The 18,125-nt window shown below is 39.8% G+C and overlaps 1 long non-coding RNA gene across 1 annotated transcript; it reads right to left on the reverse strand.

Annotated features, from left to right (window-relative positions):
- Positions 1-5,731: 5,731 nt before the first annotated feature.
- On the reverse strand, positions 5,732-13,553 carry LOC134471597 (uncharacterized). Its single transcript, XR_010041074.1, has 2 exons — positions 13,163-13,553; positions 5,732-7,258 (listed from the first exon to the last, which is right to left on the reverse strand). It is a non-coding gene; the product is annotated as an uncharacterized LOC134471597 (long non-coding RNA).
- Positions 13,554-18,125: the final 4,572 nt, after the last annotated feature.

Genomic DNA, 18,125 nt, shown 5'->3' on the forward strand with positions numbered 1-18,125 from the left:
ATTAGGGTCTCCACAAGGCCAGGTGGTTCTCCCCTGGCAAGGTCATCAAGCACGTGCTGGGCAGAGGAATGGAGCAGTGAGAATGTGCTGTTCCTGGTGTAGCTTGGCAACAGAGTATACACACATGTACAACACACCCATCGCAGGGCATGCCAAGCTCGCCTCCCTTCAGATTAGCTAATACAAACCATCCCCAAAATATAGCTGGGAAACGGAGGGTAGTGGCATGTGTGCTCCTGCCCTAGATGCTGTGTGACAGTCAAGTGTGTATCAGCAGTCCACCCTAAATTGTGGAAGGCAAGACGGAGAGTGGGGGGCCCTGGCAGGAAACTGAGCAGGAAGAGAAGCCAGCAAATCACTCTCATGGTCCGGAGTGCAGTGAAAATCCCATGGGAACTCAGCTTCCAAGCAGATCCCATGAGAACATCTGGGATGAAGACACTCACGCCAGGGCCTCACCCCAGGCTCATTAGTAAAAATGCCTTATTTCTTCTCATCTCTTTATTTATCTTCTGGTGTACCAGAAGTATGATTTGCTTTTTTTCTGCACATTTTCCTACTGGGAGCAGGGAAGTAAGGTGGCGAAGGACCATCCAGCTGCACACTAGGATGCTTTGTCTGATACCCTCTCCCTTAGGTTATTGCAGTTCAGGCAACAGAAGCTCACTAAAGAAAACAGTGACATAGGAACAACGGAGGGTGCCTCATGTATTTGGGGAAAGGTTTGAGAACCAGGACAGGGAATAGACAGAAACCCAATGACTTAGAAGATTATCTAGCAAGGCAAATCCCAACAGTGTGAGCACAGTTTGCTACTAGACTATTTGGCTTCAACCGTTATGTATTTTCTGGCATTTTTATTCAGATTCAAGTTGTGGGATGACAGAATCCAAGTCACCTACTTTGGGTTATGAATCCAGTTATCTCTTGGCAAAGCTAGAGGTGCTTGAGAGGAGAGAAAAGAGAGTGTAATGTAACTTAGTCTCATAGAGATTCCACAGAGTGGGAGAAAGAACTTTCTCTAAACAAACATTGAGTACACGCATAGTAGAAAAGGTGATGGTCATGGTATAATGGTGTTCCAAAGAGAATCCAACGACAAACGTGTACTGTGGAATTTAAAAGGTAAGTTAAATTGTGGAAGTGCTAACCACTGAGCTTTGGTTAACAAACCTGAGCAGGGATTTACTGAGGAAAATGAAACACAGATGTGTGTAGATGGGAAACCGGTGAGGGGAAGGTTCTAGAAAACATTTTGTTTGGCATCTTCCTCCTGAAAGAATGGGGAGAAAAGATGACAACCTGATTTGGCACCAGCTATGCTAATGGGGCAGACTTCCTGCTAGTCAAAGCTCCCCATTAATGTCCACTTCTCAGCATGTCTGATTGCACGTTGAAGTTGACCGATCAGCAAACTACTCAATTATAAGCTCATCTTCTCCCCGTGGTGCCACTAATTAAAACAGGAACTATGCTGCAGCTCACACACTCTGTGGAGTTCTACCTTCCAAAAGCTGAATTAGTCACAACAATTAACTGTTGTCAGTGGATTTCAGCCTCCTCTCTCCTTCCTCCAACCCCACTTCTGTTTGGTGTGAATTCATCTCTGAAAAACCTTCCCCTGAGATTATTGATCTCCTCTATTTCCTCCACTGTGAGAAATAAGCACATGTGGTGGGAGCCTTGAAATATAGCCCCCCAAAATGCAGCTATGTGAAACCTCAATGTTCTGGAATGCTCTGACCTTTTGTCCTGCCAAGCATCATTTTTTTCCCCTGAAATCACATCTTGAAGGGTATTCCTACATGTACTTAATTTTTAAGAAGAGAGAGAGGAAAAACAACAGTGTGGAACTGTACCCTTCCAATTGCAGAAGAGCTGGTCTTTGGACAGCTGGGATGCACTGTAATCTATTTTTTTTTTTTTTTTTTGTTTTTCTCTTTCAGTTGCGATAAACATAATGGGCCACTTTGGTAATGTAAGCTGTAAATGCACTTCTTTATTACAGCACTAGACTGCCATGTGCAGAAGAGACAAAGAGAAAACATGTCAAGAGACAGCACAGTGACAGGGTAGAGGAATGGGGGCTTGCTACACAACAACAGATTGTATCCCAAAGTGGCTTGAAGGCCAAGTCCATGGCATCCCAATCAGGAACTTCTGTAAACTCTTCAAGGTCCAGTTCAAATCTCCATTAGTATTAAAATCAATATCTCTGACTGGAAACAAAATGAACCTCCTGGCTTCCTTTCAAAAGGGCTTCCGATTAGCTTCCAGCACAATGCTGCCTGCCCAGTCTTTCTAAAATCCCCTCTCCCTTCAAAAGAAGCAACTCTAGACGCTCTTATCTTTTCATCCAAGCTTCTCCATTCAGCATTTGATGACTCCATTGTTTGTTCCCCAAATGAAATGAAATAGAATTTTTTCTACCAAAATATTTTCTGAGAACAGCTATGCATAGTTAAAAGTTCCTAGAGAAATCGCTTTGTACCTGCTTGGAGAGGAGCAAACCAACCTCAGAGTCCTTGTACAAAGTCAGTATTATAAATTAGAATAGAGTATAGTTAAGTGTTTATTTTGACACAGTGGTTAAATCTCTCAAGTTTTGAATCAAGAATTTTAGTTTCAATTATGAAACCATGATCGATTTCTTTTTGGGTCTCAATTTCCAAATCTGTGAAATGAAAAGAATGATAATGTCTACCTCATATGGCTATTGGGAGGATCTAATTAATTAATGCATGTAAAGCTTTAACCACATTATCACATAGAAAGGGCTTCATAAACGGTGAGAGTTAACAGTGATACTTTTATCTTTGGAAAGAATTCTTAAGCATGTGCCCAGTGAACATGGGATAATGGAGGAGTGTCTGGCTCTGGAGTCACTGGAATGTGCTCGCTGTGCACCAACACTGGACTTCCCACCTTTCCCAGATCTTTACAACTTTGTTCTCAGCAAGTCTTTGACACTGGCGTATCTACAGCTCCACGTCTTTTGCCTTAAACAAGCAGTCCGGCGTAAGAATGAGGAGTGGAAGATGACTCAGAAAATCCCACTCATTTCTCAAGTTTCTTTATCCAACATGGTTTTAGCCTAAATTTGAAAGTATCAGTTGCATGACAAAATAGAAGAGGAAATGCACGCACACATGGACACACACACACACACACACACACACACGCTAGACTAGACTCATCCTGTTTCACACCCACACAGAGACATACACTCTTAAACCTAAATACTCAGTGACTATCCCCTTATTATCCCTTGATGGGTTGTCCATCTGGGAATTTTGTATAGTCCACATGTTATTGATTTACTTAGGATGAAATAACAAATTGATATCGGCCAAAGCTCATGTTAATTCGGAGATGGAAAGATGGGGTTCACCGCTATTTCCTCTAACACAGTGATTTCCCAACAGTGCTCACCCCAAGCAGAGAACAGGCAGTAGACTAATGAGCATCTTAGAAGGCAGGACAGAGTGATATTAGCAAGATGGTGGGTGGGAAGCAGGAAATAGCAAGGCCGCTTTTACATAGGCTCAAGTTTCTCACTGTCATTTACAATAAATCTGTTCAAAATGTTAAGAGCAATTAAATAAAGTGAAGAGAATACAAATGTGGAAAAAAGCTCTTGTAATCAGATATTCCAGAACTTGAGAACCAAGTATAATGTTTTTATAATAGTGTGTGCAAGGGAATATTCTAGTCAATAGCCTAATTGGGATTAAGTAATTGAGCAACATTATTTCAAAATATTGCCTACATTGGATCTTACGCCCCAGCATCTCAATTACACGTTGTTCTAGTTATGAGAATCTTGAACATTAGGACAGTGAGCTCCACACCACAGAACATCTGGCTTTAACCAATGTTCGCAATCTCTTGTGTTTATTAGCAATAAATGTGGACATCCAGGTTTGCATAGTTAGGCCATTTGATTCACTTGATGAACATATAATTTTGGCCAGTTGGTCTGGCTGGTGTCCAGAGGTAAGTGACTTCTATCTCTAAGTGTTTGGTTCTATTCATTTAGCTACCTAAGCATCTCCAGGTCCCTGATATCTGCACAGTACTCCACAGTGAGTTATGATTCAGTCATTTCCAAAAGAATTTAGTGAGAGCCAACGTGAGGCAAGTTCCCTGTTCTTGTAACTGTGCAATCCAGCAGGGAAGGCAGACATTAGGCACACTGATACCTCGGTGGTTATGTAATTACGGTGTAAAGAGTGCTTCAGAATAAAGAATGAGGTGCCTTAGCATTAAACTGATTTAGAGGTCAAGAAATGCTTACCTGAAAAAAGAATTGATGTTAGGACAATGGTTAGTCTGGCAAAGTGTATAAGAAAGAGGTGAAAGAGGGGAATGGCATTCCTGGAAGAGGGACCAGCATGTGCCAAGAACAGAGGCAGAAGAGGTAGGTTATACTTGAGCAACTGGAGAACGGACAAGATGGCTGGGATGAAAGAAGCGTAGAGGGGATTGGCTGGGGATGAGAAAGAGGCAGGCAGAGTCCCTGCAGCGATGCAAGCAGTCGACATCAACCTGGAAATGGTTCTCAATGGTGCTGTCTATCAGAGAGAAACTCAAAAGTCAGTTTGGTTGTTTAAGCTTTCAAAAAGTGTTTACTGGACATACAGTCACCTCTCATAATTTACTTTTATTAGTGGCAAAACAAAAAAAGAAACACGATTTAGGGTCTGTCGTACCCATACTTGTGTGTTACAAAGGATTTTATTTGTCAAGAGATTCCAAATTTCAGTCTTCCATGATAATAACAAACTTTGCCACACTTGGCAAACACCTATATCCTTGGTGATAGTCCTTAAAGGAAACTCTTATTTTTCTCAAACATATTTACTTATAAAGATCACTATTATTAATGAACAGTCAAGATAAATTCAAGGTGACCATAGAAATAGAATGGTTTAAATAAAACTGTCATTGTATACTTGATAGTCATTGTGGGTCAACTGGAGTTTTGAGCCTGTAGCCTTCTCTTTATCATATGAAAAAGAGAGGTAGGCAGAAGATAGCACTGAAAAGATGAATAAGTGCCAAACCAAGTACTTTTCCTTAATTCTAGTGCTTGCTTTCTGCAACTTTCTCACTATGCAATATTGTATAAATACCACCATTGAGTGCCCCATGGCAAAACATCCACAAACCACTGGCAGCACATGGTCCACCCTTTGGGAAGCAAAATTATTCCCTAGAAAATAAATACAAGCCAAAAGCATGCAGTCTTAATTCATTGAGTAAAGAAATGCCAATCCTTCCATGGCAGTGGACATGTACTTCGCTTTTTAGATTTGAAGTAGATATTTGATAAGTAAAGTACTTTTTCTTATAAATACTATTAAGGAAAAAAATTCAGAGACATTTGATCTCGATCAGAACATTTTCCAAGTGAATGTTGAGATGTCAACTGAGCACCTGAAGAACCTCAGGATCTGTGCAAAGGACCAGGCAGACAAGGAACTAAAGACACAGTGTCCTGAACAAATGGGGTAGTGGTTCTTCATATGGGTCAACAAACGCCAAGGAAGATTCGTGACCAGGATTCAATAGATAGAAATTCTTGCAATTGTTATGCCATGCTGTCATTTTAGATATAATTTCCAAACTGTCACTGCTGTCTGCATAGTTAAGCTGTTGGCCACAGAAGCACAGAATCAGGGGCACTATCCCCATTCTGTTTGCTCTTTTTTTTTTTTTTTTTTTAAACTTTTTATCGGTACTAGGGATCGAACTCACGACCGCCTGCTTGCAAGACAGGTGCTTATGCCGCTGAGCTAAATCCCCAGCCCTTACTATCCCCATTCTGAAGAGGGTTCAGAAGAGCCAAGGATGTTCTGGAAAGCGGAAATGAGGGGGACTGAGGCACTAAAGGAATGAAGAGAGTCATGGAGTAGAGGGGTTTGGCAATATGGAAGACAAATTGACCAGGGTTAGTTTGTATAAACACAGCATAATAGATGCCTGGACTGTAGCATCAGCACCACTGGAGACTCAGTAGGGAGCTTGTTCTCTGGCCCCATCTCACATTGCTATACCAAAAACTCAGAGTGGATCCAGCAGCCCTCACTTCCACCAACTCTTGGGTGATTCTGGTACATGCTGAAGTTTGAGGGCTGCTGGTCTAGAGGAAGAAGTGAGTGCAAGTATGCAGTTAGAGGAAATAGAGGCCACTCTCTGCTAGGATGTCCCTTTTGATCAGGATACCAGCCAGGACATTGTCCAGCTTTTGATCACTCTTCGATGCATCAGTTTCTCAAATTTTACCAGTCATGTTCTCTCCCCATGACTGCTTATGTACATAGACAAGTACCATGATCAGAACACTTCCTCGTTAGTCATTTTTAGCTTATAGCTTTCTTTAAAAAGATAGATAGTTTTTGGAGGATTTGAATGTGAGTCCTATCCTAATTTATCTGGTAAGGTATACAATTTATGAGCACCTACACATTTCTGCTTTGGTTGTTTTAATTTTGTTTTAAACCAAATACTTCTCTGTGTAACCCACTGTCTAATGCATGCCTCAGTGCTTACCCAGTGATGGAGAGAAGGACGTTCTGCTGCTTTTTCCTCTCTATAATAGTATGGCCTTGAGGAAGAGGGTAATTTTGCCTCAATGATCCTGGTAGAAGGAGGCATTAGGAAATGCGCTGTGGCAGAGCTCTGGGTCCAGACCTGGGTTCGAATGGCTGTGTTACCAGTTAGCTCTTTAACTTAAGGGATATCATGTGACCTCTCTGAGCCTCAGTTTACTAATAGTAATGTAATGAGTTAGCAAAGACATTGAGAAAATTCAAGGAGGTAACACACATGTGCAAAATGCCAAGCTTCATTTAGTTGCTCAATAAATAGAAGTGATCAAATTATATTATTCCTTAATCTCTTTACAAAGTTTCTTGAGACCAAAAGTACAAGTAGCAAATTTTCTGGATATAGACTGAGAAATAATGTGTGACATTTCCTGTGTTGTTATCACTTAGAATGATTTTACTGCATGTAACCAAAAGCTAATTGAAACCAGTATAAATGATGAGACATCCATTATCTTCTATGACAGAAAATCCAAAGAAAGGATGGGTTCCAGAAGAAATGCATTTAGAGGTCCAGTTTTGTTTCTCTGTAATTTTCTTGATTCTGATTTGCTTTTGTCTGTCACGTTTCTCACTAGACTGACTTCCCTTATGGCTCCAAGATGACTTCCAGCAATGGCTGAAATTGTATGCTTCTTTGCTTACATCTGGAAAGGGAAAAAACAAAGGTGTCTGTTTCAACCAGTCTTATTGGTCCAACATGTGTCATGTGCTTTCTCCTAACACACATTGATTGGCTGTTTTATACAGAAGTCTGGATTGTTTTAACCAGTCTCTGGCATTTGATTATAGTGATTGGTTAGGAACCAATCCTGATGCTTGGTAATAGCTCATTCTAAATTTTTTGGGCTGAACTTTAAGAAGATGAATAGTTGGAAACAGAAAAACAGAACTGAAACTATTTACTACAATTGTCTATATCCCAAAGACTGTACTATTGCAGTTTTAATTTATACTTGATCTTCAAAAGTCACCCTATGAGTTGCTATTTTTAAACATAGAGAGGATGAAATTCTGAGAGGTTCAATAACTTGCTTGCTCTATATCACTGGCGAGGTTACCAGAACCAGTGCATAGACTGAGACCCAAGACACAGTCCCTGCTCCCCACCTCTGTACTGTCTGGTTAGCTGATGTCTTTTGAGGGGGGCCCACACATTAGCCTCACAGGCAGGGGCTCAGGGATCCTGGCTCTGGCCCATTGAAGTGGACTCATTTTTACCCCATACTGAGGAATAATAGGAAAATGCTGGAAAGAACTTGAGCTCAGTGCTCAGGTTTCCAGTTATTTGTCTGTTATTACCAAACACTAAAGACTTTAAAAATTCACTGTGGTCATATAGGCAGGAAAAATGACCTCATGCTTATAACCACAAATCCAAAATGCTCTGGAATCTGTAAGATGAACTACATTTTAATTAAAAGAGAGAAAAAGAGATGAAGACGTTGCTTGGGTATTTGTTCAATACCTCCTTTGGCTTGCCTTCAGGCCAAATGTGACAAGTGCCCTAAATCTGATAACAAACACACACTTCTGAAGTCATTGTTAGCTTTCCTAAAATTGAAAAAAAAATCACATTAGTTTCCTGTTACCCGTAAGAGTTCAAGAATGTACAGCCTTAAAATACAGCATATGAGAACCACAAGGAATCATCCTCCATTAAATATTAAAAAGAAAAAATGGAGCTCAACCATATTCCTTTCTGATCAGAGCATTTCTGTTTTATTTTTTGTTTTTGTTTTATGTTAAATCCTTTGACCCTTTCACCAAGAAATATTTTTTTTAAATGTGCAATTTATCCTTAAAATCTAGTTTGTATTGTTGTCTACTTACTACTTTCAACTACTAAGTCAAACTTTCTAGATGAGGATGAAGTTTTCCCAACTGACAACAGAGAGAGCAGTAACACAATAGTGAAGAGCTGCTGCATCCCATGGTTTGTAAACAGAAATTCTTTGCTTCTGATATAGTAACTGTTTAAAGGCTGGTAGCAAAATAATAATAATAATAAGGTGGCACAGGGAGAACTCTCACATCTTGTGTGCTGAGCATAGGCACATACTTCCCTGATGCCATATATATTATTATTTCCTTCAACACTTTCCACTAGCCAGTAACACTTACCTGTATTACAGGAAAGCACACTGTTATCTATAAACATGAATTAACTGTACATAATTTAGTAGGACTTAAACTGTAACTGGGAGAACATGCAATTGAAAATAATTAAAGCAAAAGCCAACAAACTTTTTCCAGAAAGGCCAGAAAGTACAGATTTTAGACAATGGGAAAAAGAGAAATTAAACTCTCTGTAAGAGTTACCTAAACCTGTCTTCGTATGAAGATATCCCTTGATAATATGTAAACAAAAATGCGGCTGTGGTCCAATAAAACCTTATTTGTGAAAACAGGTTGGCCCTCAAGCTGTAATTTGCTAAAGTTTGACTCAGGTAATGCTTCTCAAAATATCCATGACAAATAGCCAATTAATTTTTCTCTAAATCCCAGTGTAATATGGATTCATATTTTTGTGAAATATATTAAAATGAATTAATAGAAAATGAAGTGAAAAAGATATATATGTTCAAGTTTTGTAATATCAGATATTGTAGACATAAAATTGTTCCTTTGGGCAATTAAGTTTGTAAACACCATCAATTTCTGTACTTAATGTGAACCACTAATGAACATTCAATGAAACTGCATCATTCTGATTGACACTGAGTAACTATGCTTTAAGGATTAGGACAGTTATTATTTCACCTTGCAATAAATCCATGAGATAGGCAGTTCTGACTACTTAATCATGCTATCAATCCCAGTTTTCTTCCATCTCTGTGTTTTCCAGTCTTCAACATTTGTCTCTTTTCGTGTCCTCTGTTTAAGATGGGAGGGCACCAATACCATTTTATCAGCATATAACAGTGTTCAGAACTGGAAGGGAAGCAGGAAGGAAGGAAGGAAGAAAGGAAAGAAGGGATGGTGGGAGAGAGGAAAGGAGAGAAGGAGGCCAGAAGAACTATCTTTTGGACAGCTTTTTTTTTTTGGTTAGGTGGGATATACTTACCCCAAGCAACTGACAACTCTTAGGTTTCACTGGCTATGATTCATGGCTCAAACCTATACCAGTCACTCAGAAAAGATAATATAGTGCCATGATTGGCTTAGCTTTGTTAGGTTTTCCCTTTACACTGAGCCCAAAATCATCTGACAAAAATGAGCATCTGTCAACTAAGGAGAATTTCAACCCTAGAAATGTGCTAAGGAAACCTACCTCTTTGTTTAAAAGCTTGGCTTGTAATCTATCCCTCTCAATACCCTGTCTCAATGGGAGATTTCTCACTATAGTTCTGGCTATTGTGATCCCTGTACATTTAATAATTCATACTGAGCTTCAAATTTTATAGTGTTTCCATATGAAGAATAAAATTTGACTGACAATGGTTGTAACAAGTTTGTGACCATAGTATGCCAGAAAACAAAATGTAAACCTGGGGATGGGGTCTGAGGTCATGCAGTGAGAAAGGCCATTGTTAGACCTGTGATCCAGAGCTTTTAACACTGGTCAGTGGATTTGTGTCTGATTTGACCACTTGCTCAGAACCAATCAATCAGCAACAACAGAACAATAGCCAGTCTGTCTATGCAAAAGGTCAACAAAGGCAACTGGTATAAATTGACTTGAGTCCATACAAACAGATTCCTTCCTACTTTTGATCTTCATCTGCATGGGCTACTACTATAGGGTAGGCAATGGCTCTAGCATCGCAGAACACAGGACTTTCAGTTCTAGCTTTCATTTTTAAAACAGAACTCCCACAACAGCCAGGACATGTTGGTTTTCATAGTCAACCTCCATGTACAGTGAAAATATGCTTTTGTGTGTTTTTTGCCCTGCTAATTTGATGGGCCCCTAACTTGGCTAGCAACCTAGTTTTGTGCTGTAAAAAATGTTTTTCTAACTAAAATATGTAAACATAGTTAATCACAGCTATACCTCAGATAGTCTTTGCTTCTTCACAGTTGAGGCTTTTTCTGGGAAATGTATAGAATTATTTTTTCTTTTTAGCATATGCAGGCAGGCATTGTAGACTTATTTCTACTTCTTTTCTGTCTACTAACAAGCCTGACATAGATTCTTGGCAGTAGTTCTTAGAGCTTACTTGCTAAACTGATTGTTTTAAAGTTGTTCTAACTGGGGTTAGTGGTCCCTGGCTATGATCACAGTAGTCTTAGAAGCCGAGGCAGGAGGACCTAACTTTGAATTCCACTGGGCGGAAGTGACTTAGTGAAATCCTGGCTCCAAATAAAAAAGATGTAGCTCAGTACTGCAAGTGAATAAATACCTGGGTTCAGTCCTCAGTTCTACAAATAAATGAGTACTTTAATACACAAAGATGTCCCACATCCTCCACCTGTTCTCTCATAATTAGTTTTAGACAGTTAAACATTACCTAAGACTCTGGAAACAATTGTCCCTCTACTAAGCCTAAAGTGGGTAGGACAGGATTGGGTAATAGAATTGAAATGAGTTCGGCTCCCAAAGATGAGCATTTGCAGAGTTCCCCAAGTATTCCTGACATGCTGCCAGCTTCTGAAGTCACTGGCTGGAATATGTCACTCAACCTTTCTGAATGACAGCTAAAAGTGTAATTACGCTGTTAAGAGAGAACTTTATCAGACGGTACAATTGCTCATCTGTATCTTTCTACCATTTTCTGCTTTCCTTTGTCCTTTCCTTTCCAGGCAGCAGTTCATGGGAGCATTGGGTAAGATATGGAGAAAAGCTCAGGGAGTGGAACTTAAAAGATATTTACAGTGAGCTTAACTACGCCTTCTAAAAATTCAGAAGGCTGGTCATGATTTTTCAGTTTCTGGGACGTGCAATTTGGACAAAAGCTCAGAAGAATGAGATCTCAGTGTTTATTCCTGGCAAGGGGACACCATCCACCCATGTCGTCATTTCTCCACCCTTCTTTTCCTCCTGCCTCTAGTTCCACACCCACCTGAGAATCCGCGGACGGAAGAAGATTTGATTTACGTTGCTCATTAGACTACCAGTCTCTTGGCTGAGCCCGGCAACAGAGATGAAAATTAGTGACAAATCACGGTGCTGCATCCTATAATATGACAAAAGCAGGCCCCATAGCAATAAAGGCTCTCATTAGGGCCTCTTTAACTGCTCAGACTGGTTTTATTTTTTAAGCCACTAGAATAGTTAATACAATGTGTGGGACAACATGATTTCCATTGGGGCACAATCAAAAAGGAAGCTGCTTTCCACGCTTGCTTTAATCTCTTTCCTTACATCTACCTGAAGCAGAGCGGCGGTCCCCCTGGGATTCCTGTGCCTCCGTACTGCCTCCTACAAAGGGGAGGTTTTTACCTAGACAGCTACTGATTCAAAGGTAAAACAATTAGTACACATTAATCATCACAAGGATGGTACTAAAAGCATAATCCTTTTAGAACTGGAACAAATTAAACTGAAAGTAGCAATATAAAATCAAGCAGAAGAAAAAGACCACACAAGTGGAAAGATGAGAGGATGCTGCTCGGAAGCCTCAAATCTCACTAAGAGGGTCCCCAATATCTTCTCTCTTTGGTTTTTTACACAAAAATTCCCCTGCCTCCTTCAGCAGTCTACAAAAACTGAAAGCTCTCCGTGCTAAAGCCACGTAGCCATTTCCTTGCAAAACTAGAGCTTGATTAAGATGTGGGAGCCACAGTTATACAGTCTGGTGTCTAATAAATTTTCTAAAGGTGAATACTTGCCAACAAAACCTGAAATCAGCTTGCCAAGGACTTGTCTAGGAGGAAAGAACAATCTTCCTTTTCTGCAAAAGGAGAATCTTTGTTCAGATTTCCAAATGAGGCCACCCCTCAGCCAGAGACTGATTTAGAGAAAGAATGTCTGCTTTATTCACGTCCCACCCAGTGATCTCTGTCTGCTTCGTTGCTCCTTTCTGCTCCTCAATGAATAAGGTCCGAGCTGTCTGGAAAGAGAAGTCCCATAATACACTAAGTAATCCTGCTATCGTAACCTTTAACAAGCAGGAGGCATGCAGGATGGTTCCATCAACACGCATGGAACAGTATTTCCTACAGCCTGTGATGAATGTGTTGGGAATTCAGAGCAGAGTACCAAGGTATCTCTATCACTTACTTTCCTGGGATGCCTCTCACAGACTCTTGGATGTTTTCACCTTTCATTTCCTTCTCTTAGATTCTCTGCCATATCCATAGTTGTCTTTGTTGTAGAAAGTCCCTTCTCAGCTCAGTATATTTCTTCTTTGAGGCAACTAGATTTCTGTGAATCTTTAAGGTATCAGAATAACAGCAGACACCTACATACTCATGAACTTTTCCTTTGGTTTTCACAGGACAATAGATATATTATTATGTTAGAAGGTCTTCTTCCTACTAAAAGTGAGAGGAAATGAAGGGAGCAGAGAACTCATCCTGCCACAAAGTATATAGCAATGTCCCTATTACTTGCACATTAAAAGAGAAGCATGAAAAAGAGGAGAGTGCATACATGAAACACTTACTGATGGGCTTCATATTCTTGTAGTGGATAGAGGAGGTGGCTGTGTCTTCCTGGAGTACATCAATTCCTCCTGGTAAAATTAAAACCTCTTCTAGTTATTATTAGGTTTCTTACTATGAGTAATTCAATTTATGAATCCAGGTTCTTTCATTTACTTGAAGCTAACACTAGTGGTTCATTGCCAGACTTTGATGCTATTCATTTTTCCTTACTTTTCTCAACTTTCTTCTAGATGTACAACCATGAGAAACAGATAAGATAATGCTAGCAGGAAGGCCAAGGACTCACTGGCCTGAGCTGGGGCTCATACTTGCAAATTCCCCGGAGCTCTCCTAATCTCAGTATTGTGTGTCTGCAAGATGTATTAGGGAGGCGTTCAGTTCACCCACCCATGGCAGGGTTCAGGTCCTGTGATTGTGAACTTTGTGCTGTTTCCAAAATGGAAAATATTCAGCTCTTGATGAGATTATTAGCTTTCCTCCTGTCCGGGTCCAACAAATGAAAAACAGATTTACATGTATAAATAACAATCAAGCGCTGAAATGATTTATTTAGTAAAGTTACTGTTTTGGAAACTAAATCAATGTATCATGTCAAGATCCGATCTGCCCTTCACTCATATGGCAAAGGAGACTTCTCCAGGGTCTACAGGAAAAAAAAAGTTGAAAATCTATTAATAGTTTACTCCTGCCATGTGAGAATTATAGTGGAATTCAGCTCTGAGAATAAAAGCTCAAAATAATGTTTCCGAGAACATCCTGATAATAGCGTGTGCTATTTCTTATTGTATTCAAGATACACTTGAATAACTCTTCCCTGAAAGGAAAGGAAACAAAGCAAAGGGCAACATATTTTCCCACTGTGTAAATTTCCTTCCTCCAGTAGAAAAAGTTCAAATTAGAAGGCAAATTGTATGGTCATATATGTCAGAATGCTGACATAGTGACAGCTTCGCAGGTGTGCTGGGCTGCATACGTGCATGCTCTTTCACAAAAGACAATAGGCATTGAAAATTAAACACCGCTCCAAAGCCTCCCAGCTCTACTGAGGCAAGTCTAGAGAAACTTGAAACCAGGCATATTTCTGTATAAATTCTGTGATGAGTTCTGTCATGGGAATCATAGTCTAGAATATTCCGGAGACAACATACAATCTGGATCTGGTATTGTCAGCTTATCATACAGCTAATATAGAATTATCTGCAGTTAATTGTAATCATCCTTCTGGCATTAGTCCAAGATTTACAATTTGAATCAACTTATAAATTATCTGGGACTTCACTGTGATGCTACTCAGTGAAAAGTGAAATTAGAGAGTTGATAGGCTGACTTGGAGACTATGTACATAGACCAGAGGAGCAGAATAGATGAGTTGGAGGGATCCATGAATTACACCAAATCCCAGCTCTGCTATTTACTAGTTGAATGGCTTTGAGATAAATTGTTTAATTTCTTTGAGTCTCATTTTCTTGATTTGTAACTTGGAAATAGAAATATACAACTAGGCAAGGTTATTGAGAAAATAACAGGCATTTTATGTGATGTTCTGGGAACAGTAACTATTCAATACCTACCACTGTTTACTTATTTACTTATTACACTTTTTATTGTTTCTCTTCAAAGTTGAGATTCTCAGCATAGGGGTCTAAAGTTATACAAGACTTCTGCTCACTCTCTCCCCTGAAATTATATGCAAAGTCTTCTGCATATGGGCATTTCCTGAAGGTGAAGTTTCATAACTCTTTCAATATTGTTAGAATGGCCCATGTTCAAAGGCAAGACTAAAAACCTTTATGATTTGACTTCATCTATGCATCAATTCCACAGTGAGGGATGAAAACAAAAACGTTTGTGACTCTTTCCTTGGTTATACATGCACCGTAGCTCGTTGCTCCCTCTCTGATGTAAAGGGAATTTCCCTGTGTGTATGGATTTGTGGGTGTTCACATGGACATGCATGCTTGTGGCTTTAGGGAATGTTAATTTCATAATGGGATGCAAGTTTACTAAGAAAAGACAAAACAATTGTGAAACCAGAGAACTTGATGACGGAACAGCAGGGGAGGGAGCAGAGGGGACTTGAATGGGAGCAGAGTAGGGTTCATTCTATCCAGGGCCTTGGCAAATGTAAAACCTCAGTGGATTCATGAAGTATGGCTCCCAGGAGTGTGTGATTGGTCCCAGGCGTGGAGATGCAGAATGAGGAATCGGCAGGAAAGAGTGTTCTGTCACAAACACCATGACACATTCTGAAAGAGAAGTAAATGCTCAAGGCAGAGACAAATTTATATAACTCAGAGAAAAGTAGTGGGATTCAAGCATTTAGACAGAATGATTTAGACACAAACATTTAGGCAGAAGTAGATGATTGTCTTATGCTGAGCAACAGATTAACGAGTTTAAAAATATATAGATATGTATTCATGCACATTCTTAAGTATGTAAGTACACGCAAGTGTGTGCATTACTCAAGTTTTTGATGCAACTTTTTGCCTCTTCCCTTCCCATATAGATATATGGGCATGTACAAAAATAAATATAGCTGCCAGCATGCCTAAGGGTTATGAGGTACTGCACGCTATGCTAAGTGATTTAAAGATGTGTCCACTTAGTTCTTAAAGCAACTCTATGAGATAGATATTATTATTGACTCTCATTTTGCAGATGAGGAAACTGAGGCCTTCTAAGATAAAACAGTTTATGCAGGATCACACCCTCAGTAAGCTGTGAAGCTGAGTTTCAACTGAAACAATCTGATGATTGATCCTGTAATATATACTACCACACTCTAGTCCTAAGGAAGATCGAGCCAACTTGCAAAACTCTCGGGTGTAATTTAAGCAGCAGAAGAAGGGCAAGGGTCTTAGATTTGAAGTTTCAGGCTGATCTGAGTCTCATGCACCATTTCATAACACATCCCGAGTGCATGGATGACATTTTAACCTTGTGCTGTACTCTGCCATGTTTTATTACTTCTCTGTACACCAGGCAATAGAACTCCAAACAGAGAGGAGAGGTCAGCTTAAGAAAAGACCGTAAAACTATTGAGAGCTCTTTCATTTTTTTTCTACAGCAGTCCCATAGGTCTAAGAAAGTCAAGGACTTGATATTTACCATTCATTGGCTCCACACAAATGGAGATCTGCACTCAGAAGCCACAGCAAAAGAAGAAAATGAAGTTCACCACCTCCCAGCAGTCCTGGTGGTACAGGAGGACCTATGGGGAGGCTGCTCTTTGATAGCTGCTGGCTAGTTTCTTATGAGCAGTAAGCCTAGGGGCAACAGGCAGGAAGAGAGAGCTTGGAGAGAGTCTTGACCTTTGCAGATGTCTTGCAAGAGGAAGTCAGTATATTGCAGGTCTCTGAAAATTAGAATTTTGGTGCAATTCTTAAAGGTCACAGAAGCTTCTTAATGTCCAGCAATTCATCAAGTACCATATTCTCTTTTGCCCTGAGTGCTTGCCTAGTCTTCTCTCTAATCCTAGCACCTTGCCCTTCCTATATCATTTCTCTCTTTTATTTTCCCGCTTTTGACTCACTGAGAACTGTCTTGGCACAAGATTGAGATAACAATGGAGTAGCATACACCTGGATACAGGCAGCCAGATCTCTCGTAGCCTCAAAACAACTTCTGAGATATTTGGGACCGGCTTTCAGAGACACAGACATTATAGCACATTTATCTGGACAGATACTAGTTGCTGCAGACCTATAAAATACTGTCCATATTTTTGGTGAGGGTTTACATGTGTTCTAAGGATATCATAGAATTCAGAGAAAATCTGTAGTATAGATGGAATGCATCATACATTGTGCAGTATTTGTTTTTCTTGTTTAAGCATATTTTTTATATTCCTAACCAATATGTAATCTCTATCATTTCTGGGTACAGGAACTTGTGAAAATTACCTATGCCTATCATTTTCATCAGTGCAAACTCAATTTCTAAAACAATGTCTATCACATAGTTAATTCTAAAATGAATACAGTGGTGCCTCAGTTTATGAACTTAATTCTTTCCATAATTCTGATCCTACACCAAAACGGACGAGAACTGAATCAAATTCAATGGCTAGGTTCAATGTTGACCCTAAAGGGAAATTTGATTCAGTTCTCATCCTATTCGGAGAAGGACCAGAATTATGAAAAAAATTAAATTTGTGAATTGAGGGACCGCTGCATGTGGCTATGTTCGAGTCTGTATCTCTAAGAGATGGCCTTAGTTCGTAATGAAGTGCATGAGTGTTACCAATCTAAATAACTACTGTAAAGCACTTCTGCAACTCCTGATGTGTGATCTATGGTAGGCAGCATGTTATAAAGAGGGCCAGTCTAAAATTCAGCTTTAATTAGGGATCACATGAAGGCTGCAGAGGATAGGAAGAGGTGAGGAAGTGTAAAGTGTCCTTGTTCTTCAGGGTCCCAGAATCACCCTGGCTGACAATACTGTTCCTTGCTTTCTGATCTGCAAACTAAGACTCCTCAACTTAACCTGTGCCATACAGTGACATCCTGTTCACATGCCCATTCACATTATCTATCTGAGGGATTACTTCCACAGTAACAGATACTTTACCAATCAACATCATGCTTTAGTACAAAGGAGAAGCTTTCTGGTAGGCACCGTAGAGAGCAGAACAAGCCATCAGGGAGATATCTGGAGTCGGGGGAATCTATTTTATTCTTTCTTGAATTCTGTCATTCTGCCATTACCTTGCTTCCACCTAAAATGTTGTTTCCTCAAACCACTTTGGAAATTGTTCCTTTATTGGAAAGTAAAGTTTCACATGGCAGAGACCAAATCAGCCTATCCCCCAAAAATAAACCCCATAAAAAGGTCCCATAAGAGATTTTTCCTTCCTTCTCCCACTAGCATTTCAAATCAGCATTCTGGTAGCTTCACTTTCGAAGAATCCAACTCCCTTGTGATGTTTTATGAGGAAAAGCAAGCCCACTTGAAAAAAGG

This window comes from Cavia porcellus, unplaced genomic scaffold (genome assembly GCF_034190915.1).
Source record: "Cavia porcellus strain 051 isolate PalLab524CR breed Dunkin Hartley unplaced genomic scaffold, mCavPor4.1 scaffold_19, whole genome shotgun sequence".
NCBI lineage: Eukaryota > Metazoa > Chordata > Mammalia > Rodentia > Caviidae > Cavia > Cavia porcellus.